This window comes from Anastrepha ludens, chromosome 5, assembly GCF_028408465.1.
Source record: "Anastrepha ludens isolate Willacy chromosome 5, idAnaLude1.1, whole genome shotgun sequence".
In the NCBI taxonomy this organism is placed as follows: Eukaryota; Metazoa; Arthropoda; class Insecta; order Diptera; family Tephritidae; genus Anastrepha; species Anastrepha ludens.
Window position 1 is genome coordinate 60,179,878 of NC_071501.1, and position 10,267 is coordinate 60,190,144.

Genomic DNA, 10,267 nt, shown 5'->3' on the forward strand with positions numbered 1-10,267 from the left:
CGCAAAATAGTGTATCGAATCCAGAGGGCACGCGTTTGAATAAATAAACTCGAAGTTATCAGAAGAAAGCTCTTGTCGTTTCTATTTTACCTCCGTCTTGTTTGTTTTGGACTTGACCTTGTATGATTCTTAATTAAAAATCTTTCGTATTTATTCTTTCAGCTTTCTTCATTATAACCCTTACTTACGAGGTGTGTTAAAAAAATAATATGAATTTTCAAATTTCGCGGGCTACGCACATTCGACTTTCAATTATTAGCTTTTTTATGTTGATACATTCGTCTCGAAGATATTCTCACGGTTTTTGTAATATAGAAGAAGTTGCATCAAATTTTGGGCAAAAATTTAGGTAAAAAAATTATTATGGAGAATCGTCGAGTCACAATCAGAGAAGTTGCTGAGGATGTAGGCATATCGGTTGGCTCATGCAATGCAATCTTTTCGGAAATTTCGGACATGAAGCGTGTGGCAGCGAAGTTCGTTCTAAAATTGCTGAATTTTGCCCAAAAACAACGTCCAGATTTGCTTAGAGGGTGACGAATCATGGGGATATGGTAACGACATTGAAATTAAAGCTCAATCGTCCCAAAGGAAGAGTTCAGGAGAGCCAAGACCAAAAAACAGCACGCCAAGTTCGATCAAATTTCAAGGTTTTGCTCACTGTTTTGTTCTTCTTCCTACCACAAGGTCGTACGGTAAATAAGGAGTATTACTTTGAACTTATGTGCCGTTTGTGTGAAGCAATACGAAAAAAACGACCGGAATTGTGGAAAAAAAATGCATGGCTTTTGCATCACTTTATATATTTGGCCAAAAACAACAACGTTATTATGTCTCAGCCACCGTATTAACCAGATTTGGATCCCTGCTACTTTTTCATGTACTCAAGATTGAAGAGACCCATGAAAGGACGCTGTTTTGCGACGGTTGAGGAGATAAAAACCGAATAGATGAGAGAGCTTAAAGACATACCAAAAAATACATATCAGAACTGCTTCATGGATTGGAAAAAACGCTGGCACAAGCGTTTTATTATATATCTGAGTGGGAATACTTTGAAGGAGATAAAATAGAAATTGATGAATAAATAAATGATGTTTGAAAAAAATGAAATTATTTTTTGAACACACCTCGTGTATAAAATATCGTTATTTAAGTTTTCACCGTGTTAATTCGTCTGTAAGAAATTCTTTCATAGACTGAATAAAGGTTCTCACCAATCCACTTCAACAAATTTAAAATCTCTTCGCTTCCGTGGCTGTTGCAAGAAGGAATATAAAGGGAATTTGTCAAATCACTGGCTCAAAATGAATTCTCGGACGAATGAAAGGATCATGTATACTGAAGCTATTCGAAAAATTCATATACGATGTGTACTTATTTTTGATAAAAGAGCACATATCACCACATCAGCATGCTTTTATAAAGGATAGGCCTGCAGCTATAAACTTAGTATTATTTTCCAATTTAGTCCTGTAAGAACTTGATTATGGTAACCAGAGCGATATACTTATAAGTACATTGGTTTCGCAACCAGAGAGTTCACCACAATATTTTATATAATAAACTTGATCAGGCGGAATACCGTTCAAGTATCATCATGTGGTTCTCTTCTAATCTTACCTCACAGGAACCTCAGTAATGGTATACCTGATTTCATCTTAGAAGATGATTCTCATCGTATCCAGATGACTTGAAAATATTATATTTCGTTGCGTGGAATCGTTAGCAGACTGCGTTAGACTTCAGGTTGTTTTCTACAAGCTGAAAACGAGGTGTGAAATCAATGTTTCGCTTATTATTGCCGACAAAATGCCTCTGAACGACAACTAATAAATTACCAATATACGATTGGTAATTCGTCTCTCCAACGCTTCTACGAAAAACAGGATGTGGGTGTTTTATTTAATTTCAAAATGAGCTTTTCTAAGCTCTCATAAGTACACTTTGTGGTAACCAAATCTAGGTCGATGTTGGATTTATAATAAAAAATTCAATTAAACTCAGTACCTTTTTGCTCTTTAAAGTTTAAACTTTACCTATTGTTAGGTCCAACCTGGAATATTCACCCTATATATACCGAGTATTACTTACTAGGTAGAAAAATACATTAACGTTATACCAGATACGCTATTCGCCGCCTACACTGGACTGTTAATGTACCCACTTCTAAAAGTAGGGCTACCGCCTACTCGGGCTACCACGGAACATTTCATTCCATAATGATGCTTTCCATTTCAATTCAACCGGGCTATTCGGGTCATGTTCTTCGATTTCGATGTAACTCAAATATGTTGTTCTCTGGTCAAAATAATGAGACACGTATTTTTTTGTTCGCCCGAAAAAATTTTTTTTCAAGATTTATCGGCAATTTTGTTCTTCGGCTCAAAATCGATTTGTTTTCATTATATAAGAATTTTTTTTTTTAAATGCTCATAACTTAGTCAAAAATGAACCGATTCTAATGATTCTGGGTTCAAAATGATCGGCATTACTTACACGAACGACTTCATGTAGAAACAATTGTAAAAAAGTAGTTAAAAATTTTTTATTTTCCAAAAAACAAAAAGTGCGAAACCGGTTTTTTACTCGAAAATTTATTACTCAAAAACAACTCATTTTAGCTACTGGGCATTCAGCTCAATTGAAGTTTAAGGTGTCCTCTTGATTTGCAATTGCTTCTGCATTAAGTCACTCGTGTAAGTAATGACGATCATTTTGAACCCAGAATTATTAAAATCGGTTCATTTTTGACTAAGTTATGGGCATTTAAAAAAAAAATTTTTCTTATATAATTAAAAAAAATCGATTTTGAGCCGAAAAACAAAATTGCCGATAACTCTTGAAAAAAAATTTTTTCGGGCGAATAAAAAAATATGTGTCTCATTATTTTGACCAGAGAGCAACATATTTGAGTTACATCGAAATTGAAGAACATGACCCGAATAGCCCGGTTGAATTGAAATGGAAAGCATCTAATATTTTTTAGAGACATAGCTCCTGACCAAATTTCGAGTTCAACGAAATGCTTAAGTCGTTCCTTTCTCATACTAACCTGTGGGCAAACACTCTAACGGATATCTCCTTGGATGTTGTCATTGCGGTGTTACATTGTATACGTATATTGCTCTTGATTATTGCCATTATTATTTTTTCACGTAAATTTGTGTTGACTGGCTCGAGATGATAACAATTGAATTTAGCCTTTTTGTGGGGCTAGTTTAAAGATAAAGTTTATACAGAGTCATTCGGATCGATTAACGAAATAGGCCGCCATTTTGCCAAAAACTGGAAATTTTGATGAAAAACTCATCAGCGGTGATTGTGCTCGTGGTGGACATCCGTCCGATATAATTTTTTATTTATAATTGCCAACTCTTACTCTTTCTGATACAATAAAGAATTTAATAATTTTCATCTTAATTATTTGTTTTATTTCTTTTGAAAGTTCTTGTTGTAAAACAATAATCAGAAACATAAACGTTGATTTACATATTCTCAACCTTTTTCATTTATTAATGTATTTATGTAATTATTCCATACATTTATGTATGTACTATATGTAACAGTATAATGTTATCCAATGTTGAAAAATACTTACATATGGACAAATACATTGGTCTTTTAAATGTGCATATATTATATTATATAATGCCAACTTACTTTTTACGTTTTATGTTCCATGAGCGTGTACTATAACTGCTTGAACACAAAAAGGCATGTCTACATACACATTATTTTATTTTTGGGGATAGGTCCCCTTCTTTGACATTCAAACACATTATTTTTGATATTAACTTAATGTATCTAATATATATTGAAAGATTTCCTCATAAAAACTTATAAATGTTTCAGCGAAACCAAAGCAGATGTTTATACTACGTAAGTAAGAACCATATATGCTTGATTGTATTTAAAGAATAAACACTCATAGTGAAAAGTATTTACACAAAGCTGAAATTGTCACAATATTCACTAGAAAAGCTTTGTTTGTTGTTGTTGAACAACTCTATTCAAGAAATGTGTTGTTGGTGAAATCTTTAGAGTATGCAAAGACAACTAGTGCAAATTTAAAGAAAACAAAGGTATACGAGTCCAGGTATACGAGTCCAAAATAATAATCGAAAGTGGAGTGTACGTAGCCCGCGTAATTTGAAAATTCACCTCGTATGGCACATTAAAGCAAACGCTTGAGTTTATACCTCCTGTCGTCAAAAGTATTTATCCACATTTTATTTGCGTTGAAAATATTTACATAGCAATTCAAAGTTATTTGTTTGGGAAAGTAAATACTATTTTAAAACGTTATATTAATATTTTGTTATATTAGAATATTGATTAATATGTCGTTTCATTGCCATTGGTATTAATTACTGCTTGAAGCCTGGAGAAAATGGAGTCAATAAATTTGTGCAGAAATCGAATGCGCTATTATGTTGTAAAATCCCTTCTTCGGCTGATAGGAATGCATGATTATTAAGAATACCAATGTATCCGGCATAACTCAACTTCCTTCGAATGTGTTAAGAAGCTGCACGGCCCTACTACGTACATAAGTTTTGTGAATACATGAATTTTCTTCCAAATACATGAATTTTCTTCCAAATGTACCCTGAAACTGAAATGAGGACTCATCTCTCCAAAACATGATAAGCCAGAACTCAATTGTCTTTTGTATGCATTTCTTAGCAAAGGCGAGGCGCTTGGATTTGTTCACTAGACTTATGTATGTCGATCACTTTACGTATATTACAACAAAAGTTTTGATTTTTGTACTTTTCCGTACTATTGCGTCATTTACTGCTTTTCCAAGGGCATTTACTGCTTCGCGAGGGCAATGGAACTGAACGAGGTATTCTCCATGATAGTACTCATTAGAATTCTGGTCTCTCTATAGTTAGTAATTGGCTTGGGACCATTCCTTGCTTTATTTGCTAAACTTCCTTAGGTTCCCTTTTTTTGTACTGAATTGTAAAAGGATTTTCGTGATTTGCCAAATATTTTAATAATGGAATTTTCAGAACAAATCGATTTTCTCAATAATAAATCCTACATCAGTCACACACTTCATCATAAAAAAATCATTACTTGACACTTTTTAATACTGTGTATTTACTTTTGACACCAGTAGGCATAAATTCAAGCGCTTGCTTTAATATGAAATACACCGTTAATTTCTTTGAATTTGCACTTTTTAGCTTTGTATACCTTAAAGCTTTCAACAGCAACAACATTTTGCAATACAATTGTTTAACAACACCAAAAAAAGGCTTTCTAATGAATTGTGTGACAATTTCAGCGTTGTGTAAATACTTTTGACTCCTGGTGTTAGCATGTCGTTAATACTCGTATGTAAAACTTAAACGTGAGTGAGTTTTGACTTTATAATTGTAATTTCTAATTAATCTTACAGCGTATAAGTGCGTTTTCGATAGTATCATTTATAAAATATTGAACTATCATCGTTAGCTCTGAGCAATGACAGAGAAGAGTTAAAAAACTTGAAAAATGTACGTTATTTTATTATAATATTATATATAAATTACGTGTCACGTTGTTTGTCCGCGATGGACTCCTAAACTACTTCACCTAATATATTTTAATCAAATTTGCACACTGTGTGCAGTTTGATCCAACTTGAAAAATAGGATAGCGTTTATCTTAATTTATAGTCGCAATATTATTTTATTGCAAAATATTTGTTTATTTGTTTGTTCACAATTATCTGATAGCTCTAAACGATTCTAACAGATGGCGGCATCTGTTGACTGGATTGAGTAAGTATTTAATAGATGGCGCTGTGTTAAAAATACCAACGTTTCACATAAGCTACAATTCAATGGCATTCCCACCACGTGTTGCTGAGGCTAAAGTATAACTCAAATCTATTTCGTAGTGAACGCAATCAGTGAAATTCCGTTGTTCTTACTTTTTCAATTTCTGGTGTTAGCATAGCCGGCCACGTGTTGTTTAGTCTGGAGTATAAATTAAATGCATATAATAGTAAAAATAATACAGTGGAATTATTATTGCTTTTCTATGGTTAGTGCGTCAATGTTCAAAAATCTTTATGCACATACACACATAGTTATATTATTATATTTGTTATGGATCAAATCACACTCTATGTATGTCCTGAGGTACTAAGGCTCCAGGATCTGAATGAATCTGGTTATCTATCTATCTTGCTTCTCATATTATTGATTTATTATATTGTTAATGGTAAATCGATTGACAAAAATTTCTTCACCATTCCGCAGATAATTTAACGGAGATTTATAATAACAGTGTCATCTAGAAAAGTTAATTGATATATATATGAAAAATTCGTACAAAGCTCCTCAAACTTTTTCAATAATTTTTTTATTTTTATTCAACCTCTATTGAAAATTATTTCACACTTCTCAATTCAATGTGCTATAATAGCACGCTTTTTAGTTTTTTCTTTTTTGATATTTGAATATTTTAATTATTAATTGCAGTCTAATGCCACCATCGTCGTAGGAACAGAACCTTTATTTTACGTTTGTTAAGGTAAAAAACTTCCTGATTGATAATATTTTCGAAAAATATTAGAAAAAGCGAATACGTCCCAGCATCAATGGAAACAACTAATAAACTAGATGATGAGGTTTTGAAGTTGTCAAGCAAAATACCAAAAGCAGCCACGCGCAAGAAAAACACCTGCAAGTCGTAAATACGCAAAAGAAATAAAATAAACAATCAATAAACAGACATCAATCACATCCATTGGCACCCCGCATAGCCAACAAAGGACCAGCACCTCTCTTTGACTCGGATGAAATATGTCGAAGTTGTCGGGTCATAAAATATTACAACAAGTTTTCGAAAGAGCTTCTGTAGAAGAGCCTTTCTATGGTTAGCAACGCCTGGGAGGGCTTGCGCCCATCCCTGCATCAGAGAATCCAAGGCGACCACTAGCCCGAATTTAGTAGCCGAAAATAAACTGTAAAATCCTGAGGTTCCGATGGATTACTGGTCTGTCATGAAGGAACCGGTCTGAATAGAGGAACCACAGCAACACATCTCTGTTGTTCTGCTGTTGATCAGTAACGGGTCTCTCTGACACTCCAAAAGTAGCAGTTTGAACTCCGCTTCGGCCTCAGGTTAGCCAACGTAAGGGTCTTCCCCGCCTCTGTTGCCGCGGTGGAGGATTTGAGGAAATGGTGGAGGACAAGTTCGACGATCTGTGGTTGTCTGCGAGTAATCCAAATTAATATTCGTCATTCTACACTAGCCACCGATAACCTACTTGTCATTGTCCGGGAGGAAGGAATCGATATCTGCCTAATTCAAGAGCCTTGAATCATGAGACTAAAGGACAGATCCTATAATCTGAATTTATATCCAATCTGATGGTAAGCCTAGGTCTTACAATCTAATTTCAGTTCGACAGATGAGACGGTGGTCCCAATCAAGTGGCAGTTGCAAAAATGCAAAGTAGCGTTTTAAGCAGCGGTAAAAGAGAGTAAAAGGAAAGGCTTCAAAAATCCATGCTTCAAAAATCTATCTATGATAGCGCGGACGACCTGAGTGCATACAGAGCACTAATGAAGACGGTCAATGGACTCAGGGTACCACAACCAATATGCCCAATCTTCATGAAGGCTGTAGTCAATACACTATTCCTTGTTCCAGAGGAACTGGTGTGTGTCATCAGAGAATACTCTCAACCTATTCCACTGGTGAGCACGGAAGACGGAGTAAGCGCAGTAAGACACACTCAGGGCAATAAAGACCCGGGATTGGATGGGATACCAAACAATGCCCTCAAAACAGCAGCCAAAATGAGACCTGACGTGTTTGCCAAGTTGTTCTATAACTGTCTCATGGAAAGAGTTTTCCCCGACCTGTGGAAAAGGCAGCGGTTAGTACTCTTGCTGAAGACGGTAAATGCAATTAACACGGTAATGCATGTCGCATGCGAAACCACAAGTGGTAAGAGACAAAGGTCTGGCAAAAAATACTGCGTAATCGGAATGCAGATATAAAAAACGCGTTTAACTCGGCGAACTGGGCACACATAATTGGTGCACTCTCAGAATTTAAGGTCCCTAGCTACTTACTGCGAATCATTGGCCACATGTCCGACGGCGTGCTGAAAGAGCCGTCGCAGCGTGAACACCGGACAGTTACGACCACAGACCTATACTGACGATTTGAGTTAACATACTCTATAACGGCCTCCCAATGTATTACTTAAGGGCAACGTTACGGAAGGACCTACCGTTCGGACAAGAGGAGGTTTTATTCGGACTAAGGTTAGATTAGGTTAGGTTTGGCAGCTGCATCGCACATAGAGACAACGAAGCCACTTAGACCACGAAATGGGTCCGTTGTGTGCCGCGGGGGCTGGGCTACATTTCCATCTCCATATTGAACCATCCTGAGCTTTTGACAAAGCGTAAAATGTTGTTGATACCTAAAGTGTATAGATTATCTATATTCGTTAAGAAGCTGGGCATGTGCAAAAAAGGTGTGGAATTGCTTCCAACTCCTCCTCATTTCTGCAGCTACGACAGAAATCATGCGTGTAACCGCCTAATCTCCTTGCATGATTTCCTATGAGACAATGTCCTATGAGGTTCTGTTTATCTCTAACCATTTTAAGGCTTCATGAATAGCGTTTTTTTCGTTTAAAAAACACTACAGTGATCCGGTAGTTTATAGGATTCACAGATAGAAAGCTCTTCGCAATATAACCCTGATCGATCCTACACCGGTGTCCATTTTAGATCCGTCCGGGTAAATCTTAACGGGTATGTTGGGTGTTGGATCTTCTTCAAGCCATTAGGTTAGAATTGGTTTTTTTCTGCATAGTACACCACCAGACAACTTTTCCATATAGAAGAATGGCTCTGACGACAGCAGTGTAAAGCTAATGAGCAACCTTAAGTTTAATTCCCCAGGTCTTACCTAAAGGTCTCTTACAGGCATAAAAAGCTAGGTTCGTTTTCCTGACTCTTTCTAAGATATTTAACTTCCAAGTCAATTTCCTACCTACGTTTAGTCCCAAGTACTTGGTTTCTTCCGAAATCACAAGAGCTTCCCCCTTGACCATAATTGGACTTAGCTGAGGGGTTCTGTGTTTCCTAGTGAACAATATGAGTTGTGTTTCGCCTGGGTTGACTCCTGGACTACACTGTTCTGCCCACCTAGGAAGTATATCTGGAGCATTTTGTATTAGGTTACTTAATGTAGATACAAATTGACTAGAGATAGCAATAACAACATCATCGGAATCAGGCCAATATGATGTCCTCCTTTGGCCAGGTTGATTATGAGGTTGGCGGACGCAACACTTGAGTGGTGAAGATTAGTTTGAACAACACGTAACATCATGGTTACTGGGCTTCATCTCCACCACCGTTTTGTTGGATCATCCGCGTCTGACGCCAGTACCTCTTCCTCATCAGTGAGAGTAGTACTCTATCTAACAAGGAAGAGATACTGCCATTAGCAGATGCCTTTCGTAACGCTGTCGCAGTGTTAGAACCGGAGCCAGACTCCGCCATGGGGCCTATTTAAGCTCCAACCGGGTCCTTTAGCTCTTGGTAAGTAGGGGATGTCTTCCCTTGAAACTATCTCGAGTTTAGACCCAGACCATACTTCGCCGATCCTTGAAATGGCTATTTTATAAAGATAAGTTGGGAGAAAACGCTTGAGGGTCCTTTAGCTCTTGGTAAGCAGGGGATGTCTTCCCTTGAAACTATCTCGAGTTTAGACCCAGGCCATACTTCGCCGATCCTTGAAATGGCTATTTTATAAAGAATAAGTTGGGAGAAAACGCTTGAGAGCCTGGTTTCCACTTTCTTCCAATTGTCAGGCGAAATAGTGTCGTCAGGGTTGCATTTATTAACCAACGGGTTGCTGTTGGCCGCTGACAGCTTCGCTGTACGTAGCTGGAGAACTCTTGGTGTGTCGGGGCTTCTTCAACGTGCTGGGTTGCTGGGTGGGTCGTCCCACAACTGACGTTTTGGGTTCGGTTCAGAACCCCGAGGGGACTCCTTCGTTACCTTTGTCGCCCATCTGAATGAGTGCTTCTGTTTTACAGACCACTTCCCCTCTGGGATCGTTTTTAAGCGCTCCAGTAGCCTGAATGCAGCACGTCTCTCCTTGTAGCCATGCCGTGCAGGCTCTGCTACTGTAGAGGTATCAGTCGTTTCAGACTTAGTTTTGCCACCTTTACCAGGGCTAGTCACGGTATTGGTGGTGCAGGAAATTGACTCCTTGGCCAGAGGTTTAT